General features: G+C 33.4%; 2 pseudogenes; one reads left to right on the top strand and one right to left on the bottom strand.

Moving 5' to 3' along the window:
• Positions 1-8,529: 8,529 nt before the first annotated feature.
• LOC132799913 (large ribosomal subunit protein uL2cz/uL2cy-like) lies at positions 8,530-9,946 on the bottom strand (annotated as a pseudogene).
• A 514-nt stretch (positions 9,947-10,460) lies between these two features.
• On the top strand, positions 10,461-11,956 carry LOC132799912 (protein Ycf2-like; annotated as a pseudogene).
• The last annotated feature ends 15,404 nt before the right edge of the window (positions 11,957-27,360 follow it).

Here is a 27,360-nt window from a genome sequence, read left to right as displayed (position 1 = left end):
CATTTTTAAATTAATGTCTTTATAATTCATAACCAGCAATGGTTTCTTACTCAGGATAGCCTTATTAACATCCCCAAAACTTTAAAAAAAAAATTTACTTTTTCTTTCTTTTCCTTTCTCTCTTTCGGACACACTCTTTTTATCATCACTTCCGGCTTTTTCTCTTAATTTCCCTCTTTTGGTTTTGTCATTGTATTTCCCTTCACCATTGAGTTTAGAATACTTACCTTGGACAGCAAGTTCGTTCTTGACCTCATGGGTAGGTGGTGTAACCATTGGTGCCGTACTAGCCTTCTCTTTGAGCTTCTCGGCTTTCCTCCTTTGTTGCATTTGAAGTTGGTCTCTAAATACCTCCTTTGGAGTTAATGGCTCCAGCTTGACCTTCTTCCCATTAAATTTAAGTACAATGGAATTCTCTCTCCCATAGTGTATGGCATTCTTATCAAATCCCCATGGCCTCCCCAATAAAATATGACTAGCATGCATAGGTACTACATCACACTGTTGAAATGTGGTGATCTTGCCACAATGTGCAAGGTAGTTCGGTTACACTTGCACTTTTTGTTTTACAACATCAAAAACCAAGCATTATTTATGTTTATGCATTTTATTTTATCTTGTAATGTTTAAGAACAATATCCTTTTTGTAATGCCCTAAGCTCATTATCTAGCTTAAGGCCTTTTTTGTCTAGTTGCTGGAATTGTATTTCCAGCAACATAAGTCTACTTCCTTGGATGCCGTTTGAATTAGGTTTGGGATTTGGACCTGAATTTTGGATATGATAAACTAGATATGCAGAGAAAGAAGCACCAAAAATAATGGCCCAATTTGGAGCTGGGAAGGCTGAGTTAAGCTCAAAACAATCTGACCCTTGTGCAGTTTTGTTGCCCAGAAAACTAGGCAAAACTGCCTCGGGTTTGATTACTTTTGAATGGGTAAATGGACTTTGTTTTATCTGGTTTTTGGCTAGAACATATTTTAATATTAAAAAAGGCTTCCCTCCAATTTTCAAGTCAAATGGAGCTGGTTTTCAAATTCAAATGCCCTAGACAAGCTGAACTGCCCATTAAAGAAGGTTTCTTGCATGCCCAGCACATTGATTAGAGTTAGTTGAGGTAGTTTGGCTTGGTTGGTTACTTTTAATGCTTTTGTATTTATTGCTCAATATGGCAGCATGCCTTATTATATTTTTGATGTATTTAAAAGTATGAAAATTGTAATGAAAAACGTTGAGAAAGAAAATATTCAAAAAATAGATTTTGAAAAACAACATTTTTGGCTCTCTCTCTCTCTCAACTACTACATTTTTGGTTTCTTCTTCTTCCCAAAAGCTAACAACCTTCTCAAGAACCCTAAACCTCCATTAAAACCAGAAACAAAACCTTAAAAAACCCAAAAAAAAAAAACAAAATCAAGAACCAAGAACCAACAACAATCATTCTTGACTAACACCTTGAATGATTGTGCTCTAAGATACAACAACATAAACCTACACCAAATTCCATCACACACAATACAACATCCACATATTTATCTAAACTAAATTTTACATTGGCTTGTTTATTCACTTTTATTTCACCATTATCATTAAGCCGTTGTAATCTATAAGGTTCTGGATGCTTAATAGTTGTTAAGCCTAATTTATCAACTACAATGTTACTAGTTACATTTGTACAACTTCCACTATCAATAATTATACTACAAATCTTACCTTGAATTTCACATCGGGTGTGGAAGATGTTCTCTCTTTGGATTTCATCCTCATCTTTGTATGCAGCAAGTGCTCTCCTAGAAACCAAGATTAATTCAGCATGGGAAGCATTCAAAGTTTCGGGTTCATCCTCCAAGTCCTCTTCCTCTTGCTTGGCTTCATCCTCATTTTCTTCACTTTTGGATTCTAGTTCACCATTACCTTTCAGCACTATGATTCTTCTATTCGGGAATTGATTGGAAATGTGTCCTCTTCCTTGGCACTTAAAACACACAATTTTATAAGTTCTTGAAGGTTTATGATCAGATTTACCTTCATATTTGTGTGCTTGGACAGCTTCGGCTTTAGCTTCTCTTTTTGGCCGATTGGAACTATCTTATTAAAGTTTCAGTTTTGGCTTGTTGTCAAATATGGGATTGCTTCTCAAAACACTTTGAATTGATCTTCCACTATTGAAAACACCTCCAAACCGTGATTTGACACCCCTCCACCTAAATTGATGCTCAAGCTTAATAGCCACATGCAACATTCCCTCAAATTCCACATATTGTAGCAATTCTAGTTGATTGGCTACGTCACGATTCAAACAACCAAGGAACCTTGCCATAGTTGCTTCTCTATCCTTATTCATGCTTAGCCTCATCATAAGCATCTCCATCTCCTTATAATAATCCTCCACGGACCTACTTCATTGAGATAAAGATTGAAGCCTTTGATGCAGCAACTTATGATAGTGTGATGGTACAAATCGCTTCCTCATGGCTCCTTTCATTGGTCGCCATGTAGTGATCAAGTCATCACCAACTCTTCTTCGGGTATTTTGCTCATTTGTCCACCATTGGAGTGCATAATGACCAAACTCCATTGCTGCCAATTTCACCTTCTTGGCCTCTTAATAGTTGTGGCAATCAAAGATCATCTCCATTCTCTCCTCCCATTCCAAACGTGCTTCCGGATCACTTTTACCCATGAATGGTGGATTATTTACCTTGATGTTGCCAAGATCATCATCTACATCCTCTCTCCTATGCCTCCCACGGCCTAGCCTCTCTTGGACAGCAAGTGTTTCATCCATTCCGACATTTTCCTCCTCAAACTCCTCTCTTGGCCGCCCACGGCCTCCTTAACCTCGACCTTGGCCTCCATGAGCATCTATACTTATATTCGGCACTCATTGGGATGTTTCTAACCTATTCATCCTCTTATTTAAATGGTTAAATTGAGTATTCATCCGCTGTAGTTGCTCCAAGACAGCCCTCATATCCTTTTGTTCACCACTCCCCGAAGCTCGGGAACCACCATGGAATTCTACGGACTCTTCTTCATTAATTGTCAAAGGTGGATCTCCTCTTCTCACCCTTGAATCTGCCATGTTACTATAAATAATGTAAAATAAAATAAATTCTCACCAAATATTACTCCCTCATGTGTTTCACTCAATTAAGAACTCGACACTCGTGTTTGCACACTAGTTTCAGCTTTTAACCCTCTTTTGTGCTCACACTCTCTTACCTTTTTCCTCTCAATGAATTATCTCAAAGTTCAAATTAAAACACCCACAACACAATAATTAGATCACAAGTATGTTTTAATTAAACTTATTAATAAAACAGTAGCTAAAAGTAGGCAATAACGAAGAATTCAACAAAACCTAGTTTTTGGCTTTTCTAGGTAAAATAAAGCAAATTAATGAGAAAACTTCGGAATTTTGAAGAACTGGACCAGGTGGTAATAGATTATGAGTTCAAGAATAAAATTCTAGAAAAAGAAATTCAAATACGAACAAGAATAAAATAGAACAAAAATATAGAAAAGTGTTGGTTGTTGTTCTTGTGATTCAAGTTTTGTATCAAATCTTTTAACTAATTTTAATCCAAATAATTTAGCACCCAAAATTCAAATATCCAACAAAATAATTGTCCAGAAACTCAAAATATCACAAATCAAATCTCCAAATCAAACAAGTTCCAAAACTTAAATTTCAACACCAAATTCAACAAACCCAAAATTTTTTCTTTTTATTCTGCTTTACCTCTTTTTTTTTTTTTTTTCCACTCACAGAACATAAACAACTGCAGTAGCAAGAATAATTACTAAAATTTCAATTCCAACTCCAAAACAACACCAAACCCGTGATCTCTTAATCAAAAATTCAAATTGTGCGATTTTTTTTTAAATATCTGTTCGAATTTTCTTTTTTTTTTTTTAATATATGAATGCAAATAGTGAAGACTAAAACAGTAAAGAAAAATCAACAAAAACCAAAATTAACAAGAACAATGATGAAAAACAACCAACAAACTAGGGAACAAAAATACAATAAAACTAGGAAATCCTAATTCAACTAGGAATGAATTTTTTTACTTATTATTTTTTTAAGATGAAGAACGTGTATGGGATGGATGGAACCTTAACCTAATGCTAAAATTTCAGAATAACACAAAAACAAATAAAGCAAATAAAGATAGATCAAACCTGAACAAAACCAGTCTCTAATACCAAATGATACGAACCTAGGACGACTTGCTCCTAAACCCGTATTATATTAGCACGGATCTAATTATGTTCAGGGTCTAATGATCACCTTGACCCCTAACCAACCTGTGATTAGAAACCTTGGTATATAGTGAAGATGCCACAATAGGTGATGGAAGTCCTATTGATAAGTCAAAACTAAAACACTCATTTACTAATGGTGTTTTAGGTGTTCAAAAGAACAAAGAGAATTCAATCTCACAAATAATTTTCTGTATAAAATTCAAGATCTATTCTTATTGAAAAATAAGCCTTTAAATAGGCTACAAATTCATGAAATAAAACCCTAAAAACAAAGGGAAAACCGGCCATACAAAGTAGTTTCCTATGGTGGCCGAAATTCTCACTCCTTTCCTAATCTGATTTGGATTAATTAATTTCTTTATTTTGAATTAGGAATTATTTAATTTACAATGAAAATAATAAAATAATAACTTTCCTAAACTTATTTTTCTAGAAAATAAATAAATAAAAACTAAAAGATAATGGTAATTTCCTAAAACAAAAAGTAGAATCAAATTAGGAAACTAAAATACTAGCTTTTTGTCTAAGTTGACTTTGACCAATTTGAGCTCCAAATCAGCTTCAATATGCATTTTATGATGTCAAATAAGCTTATCATGAAGTCCCACATGTTTCCCTTTCTTGGAAGAAAGAGAAAAACCCAACTCAGAAAATACAATAAAGCTAGCACAAAATACAGTAAAAATAGGCCAAATTTGAAGCTGTCCGTACGACACCTTTTTGAATGCCTTTGAAGCTGGCTTGACTTGATTCCATATCATATTAGACATATGTATTGAATCCATAAAGAGTTGGAACCATTTGATGCTGCTCGGTGTTCATATTTGCACTAAAATCGCTTCCACCACTTGGATGCTTAGGATAGGCTTTGTATCTTCTAGTATGGAAAATCTCTGTTGAGAATTGATTACCCCCTGTATAAATGCTCCCAGGTTGTCCTTAAATCTCATAATTTAAGCTCTTATGATTGGCTTGGTCTTTATCCGTGTCGGGTCAGCACCCTAGTGGGTTATCGGTTGAGCGAGCTTGGGCGGAATCACATCAGATCCTTTCCCTGAGCCCATATGGGTTTCTATATGTCTTATTGTAACTGGTTTATCTGGAAATATATGTACCCATACTTCCCCATCGTGGTGGACATTTTGTGTCATTGCTCGTCGACAGGCTTCAATTTGTCGAGATGTGATCCAGGCAGGTTCAAGCACTTGAAGAGCACATCTATCGAAGCAAATATGATTACCTCGATAAGATATTCCTTTCATTCTTCCTCCATGATGTTTATAGAATCTGGTTCTTTTGGGGTTATAGTTGATGGTTGTTTATTAATTCCATCTTTACTATAAAATTGGACATGAGAGTTTCTTCTCATCTAGCTTTTTGCAACTGAAACGATTAAAAAATAATATCTATGTATTTATATTTATGTATTTAATGAATAATATACTAAAAAAATATATTGATTCATGAGATTTGTTGAAATTTCATCTAATCTATTAGAAATTTGTATATCTTGTTTTGATATATAACTAAACATGGATTCGATTTATAAATAATTTTTATTTAGAGATACATTTAGAGATAATAGTATAGATAAAGTCATTTTGTTATAAGCTTATAACGAATCATTATTTTGTTTTGCTTTTTATTAGCATATCAGATCGGCTAAAATTTAGAAATCCAATAAAATCAAAATTTTTGCAGGCAGATATTTACTCTTTCAATATTCAGTTGCAGGATTAGTTTATGGCAGGACCTTTTAGAATAACTGAATTTGTTTCTGGTTCGTTCCGCCATCCTACCCGATGAATCATTAAGATTCGTTTTCAAAATAATCTTATGTATTCACAGGTTCTATTGTTCCCATCGCTTCTCGATTAATGGTTAAGTCTGACTTCTACAACGGAGCCCCTAACGAAATTTGATTGTTCTCGAGTCAATCCTCTCAGTATTTATTGGCTTAGGGCTCTTGATTCTTTTTATATGAAAAGATTTGTATAATTATAGACCAATCGGTATTAATGCTTCATTACATTCCGCATTATGAGATGAATCATAGACCTTACATATTGGAAACATATATCATTGATAAATTTTTTTTCGCTCTTTCTCTCATCCTTCCATTTATTTGCATATTTTATTTTTTCTTTACAGCTCAAAATCATATTATTATTTTTTATTTTTTATTTTTTTGTTTATGCAAAAAAGATTTCAGTTGCTACATTGATATGATCAATATATCATATCTTAACCAGTTTTTAATATCCAGATAATGCTAAGCAATGAGTTGGCTATTAGTTCTATATTAGTTGTATATCTATATTAGTTCTATAATAGTTATTAGTTCACACTATGGGCTGGTACTTCTTTCTTTTTTTTCAATCCTAATCCTAAAAAAACCAATGAGTCACACACTAACCATAGCAATTATATCAAATGATTAATCAAATTTTTATTCAACCTTATAGAATTGTTCATTTTTGTGTTTAGTTAGGAGAAAAAGAATGAAAGAATTTGTCATTTTTTATTCTATTACTGGATGGACAGAATAGAACTAAAGATAAGTCAAGTAAAGGCCTACTATTCCTCTTCTGTAAATATCCAAATTTTGATGCCTAATACCCATAAAATAGTTTGAACTGTATAGGAATAGTAATCAATTTTAGATCGAATGGTTTGTAGAGGAACCTTTCCTTCTTTAATCCATTCGACATGTGCAATTCCTTTTCTGTTGATACTCTATTTTTTAATTGCCCGGCTATAAATTCCACAAGAATATTAGGGTTTTCGTTAGGGTTTTGAATTCTTGTAATAGCAATGTTGAGTTTTCGGTTCACACAATTAAGTTCATTTTGTACAGTCATCTGTAATTCTTCGATTCTTCTAAGTTATATTAATAACTTTGGGAATCCCATATAGATTATGACTTCAATCAAATCGATTCATTTTTGAATTTCTAAAATGAATTTCTATACATGAAATTCCCTCGACACTAGAAGATATTTTCATATTTTTTTGGTACATAATTCTTGATACAGTTTCGTATTTTTTGATCTTCTTGTAGATCCTCTGAATAATTTTTTGGTTGTGTAAACCAAAGAGAATGATGACCTTGGGTTGCACCAAGTCTAAAACCAAGTGGATTTATTTTTTGTCCCATAATCCCTCGCTACTATACATATCATGACAGGTCATATCGATGTACTTCTTTTTTTTATTCATCCATGTTCTGTTTTTAACCTTAAAATTCTTCAAAGACAATTTTTTCTTTAAATAGTCAATATAATAATGTACAGCTGTATGTTTCAGTACAATAATTATATAACAAGTGGGTATTTTCATTGGATAACCTCATCCTCGAGCTCGAGGTTTTAATTTTTTCATAGTAATGCCTTCGTTGACTTCCGCTTTACTAATTTTTAACTTTGCTTTGGTGAAACCTCTATTGTGATTAGCATTTGCTACTACAAAAGAAACCAATTTTAAAATGGGAGACCATGCTCGATAGGGCATGAGTTTGAGTATAAGAAGTGCTTCTTCATAAGAACGCCCACGAATCTAATCAATTACTCTTTGCACTTTATGAGCAGACATATCTATAAATTCACTTAGAGCGTATTCTTCTATATATCGGTCCATCTTTTTCTTATTTCTCATAAGGTTTACCTCTCACTAATGAACAATAAGTATCTATATTCACTTTTTGTATTTATTAAAAAATTATTAACGACGAGATCTATTATCATTTTTTGCATGTCCTCAGAACTTAGAGTAGGTGAAAGTTCTCCCAATTTATGTCCTACCATACGATCTATTATATAAATTGGCAAATGCTCCTTTCCATTATGGATAGCAATAGTATGCCCGATCATTGTCGGTATAATTGTAGATGCTTGGGACCAAGTGACTATTATTTCTTTTTCTGCTTTTATGTTAAGCATATTTATTTTTCTTAATAAATGATTCACTACAAAAGGATTTTTTTTTAAGTGAACATGTCACAATTAATTACTCCTATTTTTTTTTTTTTGGTAAAGACAAAGAAACAAATTCTATTTACTACGGTGATGAAGAATAAAATTATCACTATATTTATTCCTTTTTCCACTTCTTCTTCCAAGTGCAAGATAACCCTAAGGGGTTGCAGGTTTTTTTCTACCAATTGGGGCCCTCCCTTCACCATCCCATGGGGATGGTCTATAGGGTTCATAACTACTCTTCTTACTACAGGATGCTTACCTAGCCAACATTTTGATCCGGCTCAACCTAAACTTTTCTTGTTCACCCCAACATTCCCCACTTGTCCGACAGTTGCTAAGCAGTTTTTGGGTGTCAAATGGACCTCCCAATAAGGTAATTTTAATGTGGCCGATTTCCCTTCTTTTGCAATCAGTTTCACTACAGCATATGCTGCTCTAGCTAATTGTCATCCCTTTCCAAGTGTGATTTCTATGTTATGTATGGTTGTGCCTAAGGGCATATCGGTTGAAGTAGATTCTTCTTTTTGATTAATCAAAACCCCTTCCCAAACTGTACAAGCTTCTTCCGAAGCATACAGCTTTCTGGATGTAGATGATGATATCTATACAGATGGATCTTATATATATCGTATAATTCTTATATGTATCATATAATGAAGTACAACATGAGTGGATATATAGGAATCAAAATCTGCTGAATCACTCATGTTATGATCTTCTACATCCTAGGTCTTCCTGTTCCTTCATCTGGCTTATGTTCTTTATGTAGCATTCAGACCGAATGACTCTATGAAATTACATCGATACTTTAACATATTACGGGTAATGTAGGAGACATCTCTATTTTTCTCCTTAGGAATCCTTAGAATTACCAATGCTTAGCTTTCAATTCATCTCTGACCACAAAATGAAATGTGAATAACCCGTCCTCCTCTCTTTGAAACAAGGGTCGCTTCTGGTTTTGTCGATGCTTGTAACAATTTTGTCTTCTCCATATTGCTATATCTTTAGAGTCAATAATTTTATATGAGGAACTACTGAACTCAATCACTTGCTGCCATGACTCGTCAGTTTTCTATTGAGGTTTATCATGTAGAGGTATTCAAATTGGATCAATGATCAATTTCTAGGTTTCGTCGTAAACCTAATTGGTTACTTCCAATTACGTAAATCAATAGTTCAAACTTCACTCAAAGGTAGGGCATTTCCCATTTTTATAGGAACTTTTGTACCAGAAACAATGGTATCTCCAATTATAGCCCCTCTGCGATGTAAAATATATATTTTCTAACCATCCCCATAGTGTATGAGACAAATGTATGCATTTCGATTATGATAGTATTCTAGAGTTACGATTCTACCATATATGTCTTTTTCATTCCATCGAAAATCAATTTTATGGTATACATGCTTATGACCTCCCCCTCTATGGCCTGCGGTAATGATTCCTCTGGAATTACGACATTTACCATAACGATGCTGCCCATGGATCAAATTATTTCATGGATTGGATTTCACTTGACTGTCTACAGCTTCTTTGCTTGTGCTCGGGGTAGAAGTTTTGTATAAATGTATCGTCATGCTATTAAGTATTTTGATTTAAGTTGTTTTCTTTCTAACAAGTGGAATAGAATAACCCAGTCGAAGCGTAATGATCATACATCTATAATGCATTGTATGTCCCATAGTAGGTCCCATTCTTCTACCCTTTCCCTATAGTCGATGACTATTCATGGCCATTACCTTGACACCAAAAAAGAGTTCAACCTAATGCTTTATTTCTGTCCTAGTTGATCCTGATTCGACATTAGAAGTATATTGATTTTTCAACAATAACCGAACACTTTTGTCTGTAAATACTGCATATTTGATTCCATCCATAAATCTATTTTCTTCCCCATGAGTTTTAGTCTGAAAAGGAATGCTAGTTCTTACTATTCATATGTTATGATATGAATATACCACACCAATTCGTTATGTATGGATAATGAGATTCCATTGATATAGAGCCAATTCCAATAGACTTATTTTATCGGAGTGTCCCATTGGCATGCATCCAGTAGGAATTCAACCTACGAATTCACCAATTATGAGTTGGGCACTTTAACCATTCAGCCATGGATGCTTGCGGGGATCCTCGTACATGGTGAATAACCAAATTCAAATTCAAATGAAATCTTCAGGATAAATCAATGCAATTTAGGAGGACTCAATGAAAGGACATCAATTCAAATCCTGGATTTTCAAATTAAGAGAGATATTAAGAGAGATCAAGAACTCTCACTATTTCTTAGATTCATGGACCCAATTCAATTCAGTGGGATCTTTCATTCACATTTTTCCATCCAAAACATTTTATAAAACTCTGCGTCTCCTGAATTTAGAGAATCCTACTTTCACATAATTCACATTTATAGGGTTCAACAAGCAATCGATATTTCACGATCAAGGGTGTAGTACTATTTGTAGTAACGGTCCTTATATATCATATTAACAATCGAAAGATGGTCGAAAGAAAAAATCTCTATTTAACAGGCTTTCTTCCTATACCTATGAATTTCATTGGACCCATAAATGATACATTAGAAGAATATTTTGAGTCTTCCAATATCAATAGGTTGATTGTTTCGCTCCTGTATCTTCCCAAAAAGGAAAAAAGATCTCTGAGAGCTGTTTCCTAGATTCGAAAGAGAGTACTTGGGTTCTCCCAACAACTAAAAAGTGTATCATGCCTAAATCTAACCAGGGTTCGCAGTGGTTAAGGAACTAGATTAGAAAAAAGAGGGATTCTAGTTGTAAGATATCCAATAAAATCGTCGTTGGAATTGAGATCTCATTCAAAGAGAAAGATATCAAATATCAGGAGTTTCTTTTTGTATATTCTATGGATGATCCGATCCGCAAGGACCACGATTGGGAACTGTTTGATCATCTTTCTTCAAGGAAGAGGCGAAACATAATCAACTTGAATTCGGGATAGCTATTCAAAATCTTAGTGAAAGACTGGATTTGTTATCTCATGTTTACTTTTTGTGAAAAAATACCAATTGAAGCGGAGGGTTTCTTCAAAGAACAAGGAGTTGGGTCAACTATTCAATCAAATGATATTGAGCATGTTTCCCATCTCTTCTCGAGAAACAAGTGAGCTATTTCTTTGCAAAATTGTGCTCAATTTCATATGTGGCAATTCCACCAAGATCTATTCTTTAGTTAGGGGAGGAATCCGCACGAATTGGATTTTTTGAGGAACATATCGAGAGAGAGTTGGATTTGGTTAGATACCAAGTGTTTGGTAAACAAGGATCGATTTTTTAGCAAGGTACAGAATGTATTGTCAAATATTCAATATGATTCCACAAGATCCAATTTTGTTTAAGTAATGGATTCTAGCCAATTGAAATGATCTTCCGATCGGTCCAGAGATCATTTCGATTCCATTAGTAGTGAGGATTCAGAATATCACACATTGATCAATCAAAGACAGATTCAACAACTAAAATAAAATCGATTCTTTGGGATCCTTCCTTTATTCAAACGGAACGAACAGAGATAGAATCAGACCGATTCCCTAAATGCCTTTTGGGATATTCCTCAATGTCCCAGGTATTCACGGAACGTGAGAAGCAGATTAATAATCATTTGCTTCCAGAAGAAATCAAAGAATTTCTTAGGAATCTTACAAGATCCATTCGTTCTTTTTTTCTTTGATAGATGGTCAGAACTTCATCTGGGTTCGAATCCTACGGAGAGGTCCACTAGAGATCATAAATTGTTAAAGAAAGAGCAAGATGTTTCTTTTGTCCTTTACAGGCATTTGGAAAATAATGAAATAGTTAATATATTCAAGATAATTATGTATTTACAAAATATCATCTCAATTCATCCGATTTCATCGGATCCGGGATGTGATATGGTTCCAAAGGATGAATTAGATAATTCCAATAAGATTTCATTCTTCAACAAAAGTCCATTTTTTGATTTATTTCATCTATTCCATGACCGAAACAGGGGGGGATACATGTTATACCACGATTTTGAATCAAAAGTTCAAGAAATGGCAGATCTATTCACTCTATCAATAACCGAGCCGGATATGGTGTATCATAAGGGATTTGCCTTTTCTATTGATTCTTACAGATTGGATAAAAAACAATTCTTGAATGAGGTATTCAACTCCAGGGATGAATCGAAAAGGAAATCTTTATTGGTTCTACCTCCTACTTTTTATGTAGAAAATGAATCTTTTTATTGAAGGATCAGAAAACAATAAGTTCTGACCTCCTATGGGAATGATTGGAAGATACAAAACCAAAAATAGTGGTATTTGCTAGCAATAACATAATGGAGGCAGTCAATCAATATCGATTGATCCGAAATCTAATTCAAATCCAATATAGCACCTATGGGTACATAGGAAATGATACTCTGAATCGTAGGACTATAATGAAATATACGATCAACCAACATTTATCAAATTTGAACAAGAGTTAGAAGAAATGGTTCCATCCTCTTATTTTTATTTCTCAAACTGAGAGATCCATGAATCGGGATCCTAATGCATTTAGATACAAATGGTCCAATGAGAGTAAGAATTTACAAGAACATTTGGAACATTTCATTTTTTAGTAGCAGAGCCATTTTCATTTTCAAGTAGTGTTCGATTAATTACGTATTAATCAATATTCGATTGATTGGTCTAAGATTATCGACAAAAAAGATTTGACTAAGTCACTTCATTTCTTTTTGTCCAAGTTACTTCTTTTTTTGTTTAAGTTTCTTCTCTTTTTGTCTAACTCACTTCCTTTTTTCTTTGTGAGTTTTGGGAGTATCCCCATCCATAGGTCCGAGATCCACATCTATGAATTGAAAGGTTCGAATGATCAACTCTGCAATCAATTATTAGAATTAATAGGTCTTCAAATCGTTCATTTGAAAAAATGGAAACCCTTCATATTGGATGATCATGATACTTCCCATAAAGCGAAATTCTTGATCAATGGAGCAACAATATCACCATTTTTGTTCAATAAGATACCAAAGTGGATGATTGACTCATTCCATTTTCCAATTTGATCCGATCCATTCGTTCGTAGAGGTATTTACTCGATCGAAAACATTTCTGGAACACTTATAACAGAGGGACAAATAGTCAATCTTAAAAGAACTTATTGTCAACCTCTTTTAGATATGAATCTGTCTAATTCATAATGGAAGAACTTGCATCAGTATCTCAATTTCAATTCAAACATGGGTTTGAATCACACTCCATGTTCTGAGAAATATTTACCATCCAAAAAGAGGAAAAAACGGGGTCTTTGTCTAAAGAAATGCCTTGAGAAAGGGTGGATGTATAGAACCTTTCAACGAGATAGTACTTTTTCAACTCTCTCAAAAAGGAATCTATTTCAGACATATATGCCATGGTTCCTTACTTTAACAGGATACAAATATTTAAATTTGATATTTTTAGATACTTTTTTAGACCATTATTGCCAAGATAATGGTCTACTTCTTCACATCCACCGTGCAATGCATGCAGTTATTGATAGATAGAAAAATCATTGATACGAACCTAGGACGACCTGCTCCTAAACCTGTATTATATTAGATCGGATCTAATTATGTTCAAGTACTAATGGTCACCTTGAACCCTTACCAACCTGTGATTAGAGGCCTTGGTGTATAATGAAGATGCCACAATAGGTGATGGAAGTCCTATTGATAAGTCAAAACTAAAACACTCACTCTCTAATGGTGTTTTAGGTGTTCAAAAGAACAAGAAGAAATTCAATCTCACAAAATAAATTTTGAATATTATTAATGGTGTGTTCTTCTTGAAAAACAAACCCTTTTATAGGCTAAAAGAAAACAAATTTAACCCTAATTACAATAGGTAAAACCAGCTACCAAAGAATAGGAAACCTAGCTTGGCCGAAATTCACCTCCTTTCCTAATCTAATTTGGATTAATTAATTCCTTTATTTTGAATTAGGAATTAATTAGTTTACAATGAAAATAATAAAATAATAACTTTCCTAAGTTGATTTGTCCAGAAAATAAATAAATTGAAACCAAATAAAAGACTAATTTCCTAAAACAAAAAGTCAAAATCAAATTAGGAAACTAGTTGACTAGTTTGACTACTAAGGTATCTTTGACCAATCTCAAGCTTGTTTTGGCTCCAAATCAGCTTCCATATGCCATTTAGGATGAAAAATATGATTAATAATGATCCCCACACGTTGCCCCTTGATTGGAATAAGTCAAACAAGAAGAAAAGTCAAAGTCAGCGGCTAAACAACACATTTTTTGCTAAATTGAGATGCTGTCCGTACAAGTCCTTTTTGGATTCCTTTGATTCTATCTTGACTTGATTCCATGACCTCTTAGACATATGTATTGAATTCATGAAGCATTGGAATCATTTCATGCTGCTTAAACTCCATAAATGCACCAAAACCGCTATGCGGGTTCGTATCGACTTCCACCACCTGTATGCTCAAAACAAGTCTTGGATCTTTAGGTATGGACAGCCCTCTTGAGTATGAATTACTCCCTAGATAAATGCAGCAAGTTTTTCCCTAAAACTCTTAGCTTGAGCCCCAATGATCGGCCCCGTCTTCATCCGTATCGGATCAGCACCCCAGCGAGTTGTCGGTTGTGCGGGCACGGGCTTATTCACATCATTCCCCTCCTCTTGAAAGGGATTTGCCGTCATATCAAAGTCATCACTTGCAGCAAAAGTAGATAAATCAGTGACATTAAATGTAGCACTATCATTATGCTCACCCGATAAATTAAGCTTGTAGGCATTTTCATTATTCCGCTCCAAGACTTGGAAAGGACCATCCCCACATGGCATATGCTTGGACATTCTTTGCTTGGGAAATCTCTCCTTTCTTAAATGTAACCAAACAAATTCTCTTGGGTTACTATCACAACAAATACTAGAAACACAAGCTCATTTTGGCAAAAATCACACTTAATAGTAGAAAACAATCTTTCCCAAATTTTCAAATTTCCACTAAGTAAAGCTCTTAACAATGCAGATAAAGTTCTATACAAACAAAACATCTTTAAATAAACATCTTTATAAATTATAATCAGCAATGATTTCTTATTCAAAATTACTTTATTAACATCACCAAAACTGAAATAAAAATTTTTATTTTACCTTTCTTTTCTTTCTTTTTCTTTCTCTCTCTCGGCCACCACACAACTTCCCTCTCTCTCAGGTTTCTCACAATGGCTCTTGGGTTTCTCCATTTTTTTCACTCCACATTCAGCTTTCTCATGATTTTTCCACTCAATTTGAGTCTTAGAGCACTTACCTAGTTTGTATTGCACGACTTGGACTCCTTGGATGGGTGTTGTTGTTGTGGGGGCCATTCTAGTTCTCTCCTTGAGTTGTTCGGCCACCCTCCTTTGTTATATTTATATTTGATCTTTGTACACCTCTTTATGAGTTAATGCCTCCATATGGACCTTTTTACCTTTAAATCTAAAAACAATACTATTCTTTCTACCATAATGAACAACATCTCTATCATATTGCCAAGGCCTACCAAGTAAAATATGTCTCGCATGGATAGGCACAACGTCACACAAAACCACATCCACATATCTATCAATGCTGAATTTTACTTTGGCTTATTTATTAACTTTCATCTCACCTATATGGTTCTATATGTTTAATAGTTGTTAAGCCTAATTTATCAACCACAATCAATAATCATACTACAAATCTTATCTTGGATTTCACATCAGGTGTGGAAGATGTTCTCTCTTTGAATTTCATCCTCATCTTTTTATGCAGCCAGCACTCTCCTAGAAACCAAGCTTAATTTAGCATGGGAAGCATTCAAAGTTTCGGCCTCACCTTTAAGCTCTTCCTCCTCCTCTTACTCGGTTTCATCACTACTTTATTCACTTTCCAATTCTAACTAACCATTACCCTTCAACACCATGATCATTCTATTCAGGCATTGGCTAGCGATGTGTCCTCATCCCTGGCACTTAAAACAAATAATATCTCTTGATCTTGAAGGTTTAGGGTCAGATTTTACCTCATTTTTATTTTCTTGGATAGATTCGTCTTTAGGCTCCCTTTTTGGCTGATTAGTGCTTTCTTCTCCCACCTTCGGCTTTGGCTTGCTTTCATAGGTAGGATTGTTTCTCCAGCCACTTGGAATTGATCTTCCACTTTTGGAAACACCCCCAAACCGTGAGTCTAAGTATGGTTTGTATGAGTGGTTAGTAATGCTTTTTAGTTTAACTGATGCACCTAGCACTTTCATGAGATTAATGAACCATGTCATGCATCCATTCATTGGAAATTTTGTGGTTACTTACTTTGATGATAGCCAAAATTTAAATGATCATGTACGACATCTTAGGTTAGTTTAGAAGTACTTAGGAACGAATGATTGTTTGTAATATCAAAATGTGTAATTTTTTACGAAATGAGCCTGTGTTTCTAGGATTTGTTGTGATAATGTTTGATCGAGGAGATTGGGTTTGGTTGCACTTAAGAAAGGAGAGGTTTTTGGAACAATGACTGTGAAAGCTTATGCCTTTAGTGGATGGACATTTTCAAGTCTTGGAGAGGATCGATGAAAATGCTTATAAACTTAACTTACCAGGTGAATATAATGTGAGTGCTACCTTTAATGTTGCTGACTTATCTCCATTTACTGCAGGTAATGATTTTGATTTGAGGGAAAATCCTTTTCAAAAGGAGGGGAATGATGAGAATCCATCTGTACCCGTACAACCAACTACCCGTTGAGGAGTTGATCCGATACAACTGAAGACGAGGCGAATCACCAGGGTGCAAGTGAAGAGATTTAAGGATAACCTAGTTAGCTTCATTCAAGGTATGATTAAATCTGAAGAGGGTATGGTAATACCCGAATATCCAAAGCCCGTTTTATGCATCTAAGTTATGAAGGCAGAAATGGACCTGACAAGCTGTTTTGGTGCATCTATGTGTTCTAGGCAACAAGGAATTACTTTGTTAACTTGTGAACATGATTAAACTCACCAAGGGACCATGTAATTATGTCAAGGCAGAACGGAAGCTATTTAAATGAGGTATTTGCATATGGGGTTCAATTTGGCCGAAAATGCATGGTTTTGGTGCTGACTTTGACCTTTATTGTGAATCGAGCAAGTTTTCCTTATTCCAATCATTAATCTTATTTGGTATCCTAAATGGCATATTGGAGCTGATTTGGAGTATAAACTAGCTGGTGATTAGTCAAAGACAGCTTATTTGACAAACTAGTCAACTAGTTTCCTAATTTGAAACTTTGACTTTTGTTTTAGGAAATTGTCTTTATTTTGGTTATTTATTTATTTATTTATTTTATGGACAAATTACTTTAGGAAAGTTAGAATTTTTTTAATTTGGTAGTAAATTACTAATTCCTAATTCAAAATAAAGGAATTAATTAATCCAATTTAGATTAGGAAAGTAAAGGAAATTTGGCCACATCATGTTTCCTGAACCTATGGCCGGTTTTGTTAATGTAAAGAAAGAGAGAAAGCAAAGGGAGAGAGAGAGAGAATAAAACCTGAGAGTGTGAGGAAAATTGAAAAAGCCGAGAGTGAGAGTGGGAAAGTGGAACTCGTGAGTGGGAAAGAAAAATAAAATTTTTTATCTTAGCATTGGAGATGTTAATAAAGAAATTTTGAATAAGAAATCATTACTGGTCATGCTTTATAAAGATGTTTATTTAAATGATCAAGCTAATCCTGAAGAACTTGAATTGCCAAGTTCTATCTCTTCTCTTTTATAGGATTTTGAAGATGTCTTTCTGGAGGAGATTCCTAATGGTTTACCACCTATTCAAAGGGATTGAACATCAAATCGATTTTTTATCAGGAGCAGCAATTTCTAATAGGCCTACATATATGAGTAATCCCGAGGTGGCAAAGGAGCTACAAAGGCAGGTAGGTGACTTACTTGACAAATGTCATATTAAGGAAAGTATGAGTCTATGTGCTGCTCTTGTTTTATTAGTTCCTAAGAAAGATGGATCATGGTGCATATGTGTTGATTGTAGAGCCATAAATAATTTACCATTAAGTATAGACATCCAATCCCTAGATTAGATGATATGCTTGATGAATTGCATGGTATTTACATGTTTTCAAAAATTGATCTTAGTAGTGGTTATCATCAAATTAGAATGAAAGAGGGTGATGAATGGAAAACCGCATTGAAGGCTAAATATGGATTGTATGAATGGTTAGTGATGCCTTTTGGTTTAGCTAATGCAATTAGTACTTTCATAAGATTAATGAATCATGTCATGCGTCCATTTATTGGTAAATTTGTGGTTGTATGTTTTGATGATATTTTAGTATATAGCCGAAACCTTGATGGGCATGTAGGACATCTTAGGCAAGTTTTAAATATTCTTAGAAATGAAAGGTTATTTGCTAATATGAAAAGTGTGTTGTAAAGACGAATTTATTTTTCTAGGATTTGTTGTAAGTGCTATAGGAATTAAAGTTGATCAATCCAAGGTGAAAGCAATCAAAGAGTGGCCGAAACCCACCTTCATTACCAAAGTGAGGAGCTTTCATGGTTTGGCTAGTTTTTATAGAATATTTGTCAAGGATTTAGCACCATCGTAGCACTTTTGACCAAAGTTGTTGAGAAGAATGTTAGCTTCAAATGGGGGGGAAAGTACAAGATAAACCTTTTAATTTGTTGAAAGACAAATTAACTAATGCACCTTTATTAGTTTTGCCAAATTTTTCTAAGACTGTTGAAATTGAATGTGATGCTTCGGGTGTAGGTATTGGAGCTATTTTAATGCAAGAAGGAAGACCCATAGCCTATTTTAGTGAGAAATTGTATGGAGCTGCACTAAACTACCTGACCTATGACAAAGAGATGTATGCTTTGGTGAGAGCTTTGAAAATGTGGCAGCATTATTTAATGCTGAAGGAGTTTATGATTCATACAGATCATGTATCTTTGAAGTACATTAAAGGTAAAGACAAGCTTAACAAAAGGCATGTTAAGTTAAGGGCTTTAATTAGTAGAAATTTAAGAACATGAGAAGAATGTTTGCCATATGTTGAATTTGCTTATAATAAATCTTTGCATTCAGCTACCAAATTTACACTATTTGAGATTGTTTATGGTTTTAATCCTTTGACTCTAATAGATCTTACACCTTTATCTTTAAGTGAACATGTTAATCTAGATGGAAAGCAAAAAGTTGATTTTGTGAAGTAGATTCATGAAAAGAGTAAAGCAAATATTGAGAGGAGGATCGAACAATATGCTAGGAATGCCAAACAAGGCCAAATAAAGGTTGTTTTTGAACCTGGATATTGGGTTTGGTTGCACTTAAGGAAGAAGAGGTTTCATAAGCAAAAAAATTCCATCTTATGCCGCGTGGGGATAAACCTTTTCAAGTTTTTGAGCAGATTAATGAGAATGCCTACAATCTTGACTTACCAGGTTAGTATAATATTAGTGCTACAGTTAATGTTACTGATTTATCTCCTTTTACTGCACATGATGATTTTGATTTGAGGTTAAATCCTTTTCAAGAGGAGGGGAATAATGAGAATCTGCCCGTACCTGCACAATCAACAACCCGCTGAGGTGCAGATCCGATACAGTTGAATACCAGGCCAATCACTAGGGCTCAAGCCAAGAGATTTAAGGAAAACCTGGCTGTCTTATATAGGGAGTTAGCAATTCTCAAAAGGGCTTATCCATACCTGAAGATTCCAAGTCTGTTTTAAGCATCGAAGTGGTGGAGGCCCGTAGCTATTTTTGTGCCTTTTTGGACTCTAGACAGCAAGGAATGGATCCAACACTTCGTGAAATCAATGAATATCACTAAGAGGTCATGAAATCAAGATAAAGCAGAAGTTAAAGCAACTAAATGGTGATTTGCGCATAGAAGGAATTGCTGGCCGATTTTACTGTTTTTGTTGCTGGCTTTATTATATTTTGTTGATTTGGCATTTTCTCTTTGTTCCAATCAAGGGCAATGTATAGGAATCATAAATAATCCTATTTGGCATCCTAGATAGCATATGGGATCTGATTGGAGCCTTTACAAGCTGGAAATTGATCAAAGATATCTCAGTGGTCAAACTAGTTAACTAGTTTCCTAATTTGAGTTGACTTTTTGTTTTACAAAATTAGTCTTCTATTTCATTTTTATTTATTTATTTCTGGGCAAATCAACTTAGGAAAGTTATTATTTTATTATTTCAATTGTAAATTAATTAATTGCTCATCCAAAATAAAGGAATTAATTAATCAAAATTAGATTAGGAAAGGTATGGAATTTTGGCCACATTAGGAATGTGTTAATGTATGGCTAGTTTTGTCTTAGTTTTTGAGGATTTATTGCTTTGTGACTTTAGCCTATTTAAGGGCTTATTTTTTCAAGGAGAACAAACCTTTTAATAATATTCAGAAAATTATTTGTAAGAATTCTCTTTGTTCTCTTTAAGCACCTAAAACACAATTAGAGAGTGAGTGTTTTATTTTTGACTTATCAATAGGACAACCATCGCGTATTGTGGCGTCTTCGATATACCAAGGTTTCTAATCACAGGTTGGTTAGGGGTTAAGGTTTCCATAAGAACTTGAACTTAATTTTACGATCTGGGCTAATATAATATGGGTTTAGGAGCAAGTCGACCTAGGTTTGTATCACATCTAAAGCGCCACCGATTGTCTTAATTTGTGGGATTTTTATTAAATTTATGTTTTATTCACATGTATGTAAATATTAAATTAATTAGTTAGCACTATGAAGCAAAATAATTATTCTATTCGTGTAATTTATTTGTGTTTCAATTTTAAATTGATTATTTTTAAAATTAAGTAAAGTTTGATGAAATTAAACATTTTATAATTTAAAAGCATTCAGTCACCTTTTGTCTTAATTTTTGAAATTTTATTTAATTTTATATTTTATTCATATGTATATAAATATTAAATATATTAATTTGCAATATGAAGCAAAGTAATTAATCTATACATTTAATTTATTTGTGTTTGAATATAAAATTAATGATTTTTTAAATTAATAAAAAGTTTGAGAAGTTTAATTATGTTAAAATTGAAAAGCATCATATGACGCTTTTAACATTAAAAGCGTTGCTTATTGTGTTAAGTTTTGGCATTTTTATTTAATTTTACATTTTATTATTATGTATATAAATATTAAATATATTAATTAGCAATATGAAGTAAAATAATTAATCAGTTGAATTAATTTATTTGTTTTTTAATTTTAAATTAATTAGTTTTTAAATTGATGAAAAGGTTGAGAAATTTAATTATTTTAAAATTTAAAAGCATGAGGCGACGCTTTTAGCATCAAAAGCTTCGTTGCCTATTTTGTTAATTTTTGGTATTTTAGTTGATTTTATATTTTATTCATATGTATATAAAAAATAAATATATTAATTTATAATATGAGGTAAAATAATTAATCTATTCATTTAATTTATTTGTGTTTCATTTTAAAGTAGCTATTTTTTAAATTAATAAAACATTTTCAAATTTAATTAATTTAAATTTAATAATTTAATAGATAGTTAATATACATAGTTAATAGATAGTTAATAAAAATATGATAAATTTAATTATTTCTCAAACGTTGGATGACGTTTTTGATGATAAAAGCGTCAGTTGCTTGTTTGAATTATTTCTTTTAATTTTTTTGCCCACTAAATGCACCATTTAGAATATGAATCAAATACACAAAAATATTATAGATATGAAGTAATATACATGAAAATGAATAAAATATAAAGCAAATTAATTTTCCTTTCAAATTTTTAAATCATTTGTATTTGCCTCCAATTTTTTTCAAACCCTACCCTTTGATACTTTAAAATCATCATTAATATTTAAAAAAATATTAGGCACATTTTTCAATCCCCATCTTTTCACCAAGTACAAACTCTAAGAGATCCTAGCTTTGCGAACAGTTGGGTTAGCTGGTTTCTAGGTATCTTCTTTTTTTCTCCTTTGTCACCGTTAGCGAGCACATATTTACTTATTTTTCTTCCATTTTTTATCATCAACCGTACTAGGTTCATTGGTGGGTTATATTTTTCAGCCTTTTTTTTTTTTTTTTTTGGTTGGGTTGTGTCATTGTTGGGTTTCTTGGTGTGTTTGTTGTTAGGTTGCTGCGTTGCTATGTTGCTAGATTGCTTGGTTACTATTTGCTGTCTTGCATGGGTTGTAGGTGGAAAAAAACTTAGGTTATGGGTTTTTTTTTTTTCAAATTTAACGAGTGGGATTTCTAAATCTTGTTTGGGTTAATATATTGTTTGTGATTTTGCTTGGGATTGGGGTTTTTCTCACGATTTTGCTTAAGATTAAAGTTTTGTTCTTGATTTTGCATTGGGCTTGGGTTTTCATTTTGATTTTGGTCACTCGTTATGCAGTGGTTTGGGTTAGCACATTAATCTAAATAAGAAAACTTTTCTTTGATTTAGAATTCATTTGAAAGCCTTGAATTCAGGAAAAAAAATTGAGGAAAAAAAGCAAAATGGTTTCAAGATGAACACAAACGTACATTTATGTATTGGTTACGTGATAAGGTATATTTCAAATAAACCATTAATATCAATGTTTTAACTTTAGGTTTAGTGAGTAAACAATGTATAATTGTATTTCCATTTACTAGATTGAACAAAAGCAAAGTCAACCAAATCATATAGTTTCTAAAACATTAAGATGGAACGTACATGGTTCACAATGAGATTAAAGGAGTTCGATTCAACATTTTGGATAGGGATAATAAGCAGGTCACCTAGAATTGTGGTGTGAAGGTAGTTGCTAAAAGTAGGCATTTTGCTAGTGCTAAGGACAATAACCTTATTTTAGCTGAGATGGCATACTAAGGGGTAATAAGAGAAATCTAGGATGTCAATTACACTATGTTTCGAACTCTCATATTCAAGTGTGATTGGGTCGACAGTAGTGGTGTGAAAGAAAATGAGATGGGTTTTACATGTATTAACTAAAATAAAATTGGATATAAATATGACCCATTCATTATGGCTTCACAAGTTCAACAAGTAGTTTATGTTGAGAACCAACTTGATTCTAGATGATCTGTAGTTTTAACTCCACTACACCATGGTACTTTTGTTGAAGATGAATTGGCTAAAGAAGATGTTCTTAGAGATTCTACAATGGTTCACAATCATTTGTCTTTCAGTTAGCAAGTATGGTTGAAAGTGATAATAAGGAATAATGTGATAATGGTTATGTTCGTAATGATTGCGAGGGGATATGGATAGAAAAAACATATCATCTACTAAATAAATTGGTAATTAGGTTCATTAACTTACGTTTAAATAATTATATTTGTTACGTTTAGTTGTGCTTATTTAATTTATGAATTTCTTATTTTTATTTTTTGTTTTAATTTATTTTTTGTTCTCATTTTTCGATGTAGATCTATGGACCCATCTGATCAAATTTTTGTTTGCTTTGTTGATTTTTTCCTTCGCTGTTTTTAGTTGCAATTAGTTGCACTTATATATTAAAAAAAAAAAAGGAATTTCATAAAACATATTGCAAAACCCTAAATTTTTTCAATTTGTTTTGTTTGGAAGGTGTATTCGAATTTGAGAAATTGTTAGGCATTGGAGTTGCATTTTTGTGGTGATTGTGCTGCTGAAAGTTGTGTGACATTATTCGGTTTGTGATAAAAAAAAAAAAAAGCCGAAGTTAAAAAAAAAATTGAACAAAAGCCCGAGTTTGAGAATTGCAAATTTGAGTTTGTTCGGATTTGGGAAAAATTCAATTGTGATAGTTGAAGTTGCTGTTTATCCAATATTGCTTGCTAGATATTGGAATATTGGTGCTAATTTATTGGATTAAAATTGGTTTAAGGATTTGAAACAAAAACCTAAATTATGAGAACTACAACCAACATCTATCTCCTATTTTGTTCGAATTGTGTTCTTGTTAATATTTTGAACCCTTTTCTAAATTTTATCCTTGAATTTTGGTCTTTTAATATTCTAGTTTGATTCCTTATTGAATATGAAAATTGCTTTAAAATTTTTCCTTGCTTTTGGATAGTAAAGCCGAAAATTAGGTTTTCTAATTCACTTGGAATTTGCTTGCTTCTTGCTTCTATTTATTGATAGGTTTAATTAGGACATACTTGTGATTTAGTTGCTGGTTTTAAGTGTGTTTTATTAGAAGTTTGAGATAATCTTTGGAGTGAAAAGGCAAGAAAGTGTGAGCTTATAACAGGGTTAAAAGCCAAAACTAGTGTGAAACACGAGTGAATGAGACCTTATTTGAGTGATACACATGAAGGAGTGAACTTGGTGAGATTTCTTGCATTATTTCACTAACATGACATATTCATGATTACAAAGAGGAGGTGATTCTTTAAGAGAACTTAGAGAGGATTGATGCGAATCCACCCGAGACTGTTCAACCAACAACCCGCTGGGGTGCTGACCCAATACAGATGAAGGTGGACCCATCACTAGGGCCCAAGCTGATACGAACCTAAGACGACCTGCTCCTAAACTCGTATTATATTAGCCAAGATCTTAATTAAGTTCAAGTTATAATGGAATTGACCTCAACCCCTAACCAACTTGTGGTTAGAAACCTTGGTATAATGTAGACGCCACAATAGGGGATGGAAAACCTATTGATAAGTGAAGCTAAAACAACCAATTCTCTAATGGTGTTTTAGGTGTTCTTAAAGAACAAAGATATAATTAATCTCACAAGTATTTTCTCAATCAAATCAAAGTTGTATTCTTATTGATAACTAAGCCTTTTAAAGAGGCTTTGAAAAGACAACTTAAAAACCCTAGAACATAAAGAAAACCGGCCACCACACATAAAGAAACCTAGTTGGCCGAAACTATACTTCCTTTCCTAATCTAAGTTTGATTAATTAATTTCTTTATATTAAATTAGGAATTAATTAATTTACAATGGAAAGAATAAAATAAAAACCTTCCTAAATTTATTTGTACAGAAAATAAATAAATAAAAGCCAAAAAGTAATGGTAGTTTCCTAAAACAAAAAGTAAAAACAATTTAGGAAACTAAAAATGCTAGCCTTTTGATCAAGTTTACTTTGATCAATCTTTGACCTCTTTGAGCTCTAAATCAGTTTCTAGATGCTTTTTAGGATTCCAAATAAGCTGAATATGAAGGTCCACACGTTGCCCATGCTTGGAAAAATAAGAAAATTCGGCCAAATTGTTGATGCTGTCCGTACAAGCCCTTTTTGATTGCATTTGAGGCTGATTTAACTTGATTCCATGGCCACTTAGGCATATGTATTGAACCCATAAAGCATTGGAACCATTTCATGCTTCCCGGACTCAAAAAATGTACCAAAACCGTCACCCTGATCCGTATCGGCTTCCACCACTTGGATGCTTAGAATAGGCTTTGTATCTTCAAGTATGGACAAGCTCTGTTGAGATTGATTACCCCCCTGTATAAATACTCCCAGATTTTCCTTAAATCTCTTAATTTGAGCTCTTGTGATTGGCCTAGTCTTCATCCGTGTCAAGTAAGCACCCCAGTGGGTTATCAGTGGAGCGGGCTCGGGCAGAATCACATCGTTCCCCTCCTCTTGAAAAGGATTTGTCCTCAAATCAAGATTATCACCTGCATCAAAAGGAGTTAAATCAGCAACATTAAATGCAGCACTCATGTTATTCTCACCTGGTAAATCAAGCTTGTAGGCATTCTTGTTATTCGGCTCCAAAACTTGAAAAGGTCCATCGATAGGCGGCATGAACTTTGACTTTCTTTGATTAGGAAACCTTTCCTTTTGTAAGTGCAACCAAACCAATTCTCCTGGGTCAAACACTATTACAACAAAATCTAGAAATACATGCTCATTATGGTAAAAATTACACTTTTTAAAGTTAGCAAACAATATTTCCCAAATTTTCAAATTGCCACTAAGTAAAGCTCTCAACAATGCAGATAAAGTTCGATGCAATAAAGACATCTTTAAATAAGTATCTTTGAAATTCATGGTTAGCAATGATTTTTTATTCATAATTACTTTATTAACATAACCAAAGCTAAGATAAAAATTTATATTTTTCCTTTCTTGTCTTCCTTTTCCTTTCTCCCTCACGGCCATCTCACCTTCCTCACTTTCAGCATTTGCTCCAAATTTCTCACTCTTGGTTTTATTAAAATTTTTCCACACAACCTGAGTAGTAGAAGACTTACCTTGGATAGCAAGCTCACCTTTTCCCTCTTGATTGGATGGTAGTCCACTTGGAATTTCATTTGGGAAGACATCTCCAAATTCCTTCAAAAAAGAAATCATTGAACTTGGCAATTCAAGTTCTTCAATGTTAGTTTGATCATTAAAATAATTTTCTTTATAAATCATGACCAGCAAAGGTTTCTTATACTCAATAACCTTATTAATATCCCCTAAACTCAAATAAAAGTTGCTACTTGACCTTTCTTTTCTTTCTTTTCCTTTTCCCGCCTTGGATTGGCGCAAACCTTCGGATTTTTCTTCCTTCTCCAAGCTCTCAGGTTTGCCACTTTCTTTCCCCTCTCTTTCAGCTTTTCCTTGATCTTTCCACTCAATATGAGCCTTATAAACCTTACCTTGACCAGCAACCTCATTCTTACCTTCTTGAAAGGATGGTGAAGCCGTTGGTGCCATACTTGCTTTTTCCTTGAGCTTTTCGGCTTCTCTCCTTTGTTGCATTTGTAATTGGTCTTTGTAAACCTCTTTAGGAGATAATGGTTCCAGCTTGACCTTCTTCCCTTTAAACCTGAAAACAATACTATTTTCTCGACCAAAATGAGTAGCATCTTTATCAAATTGCCATGGCCTACCTAATAGTATATGTCCAGCAATCATGGGTACAATATCACATAAGACTACATCCTCATATCTACCTATACGAAATTTTACTTTGGCTTGTTTATTCACTTTTATTTCACCACTATCATTAAGCCATTGTAATCTATAAGGTTCTGGATGTTTAATAGTTATTAAGCCTAATTTATCAACTACAATGTTACTAATTACATTTGTACAACTTCCACTATCAATAATCATACTACAAATCTT

The sequence above is a fragment of the Ziziphus jujuba genome, chromosome 11 (assembly GCF_031755915.1).
Source record: "Ziziphus jujuba cultivar Dongzao chromosome 11, ASM3175591v1".
Classification (NCBI taxonomy): Eukaryota; Viridiplantae; Streptophyta; class Magnoliopsida; order Rosales; family Rhamnaceae; genus Ziziphus; species Ziziphus jujuba.
The sequence above is the reverse complement of the archived record's forward strand: the minus strand, read 5'-3'. Positions and strand labels throughout refer to the sequence as shown.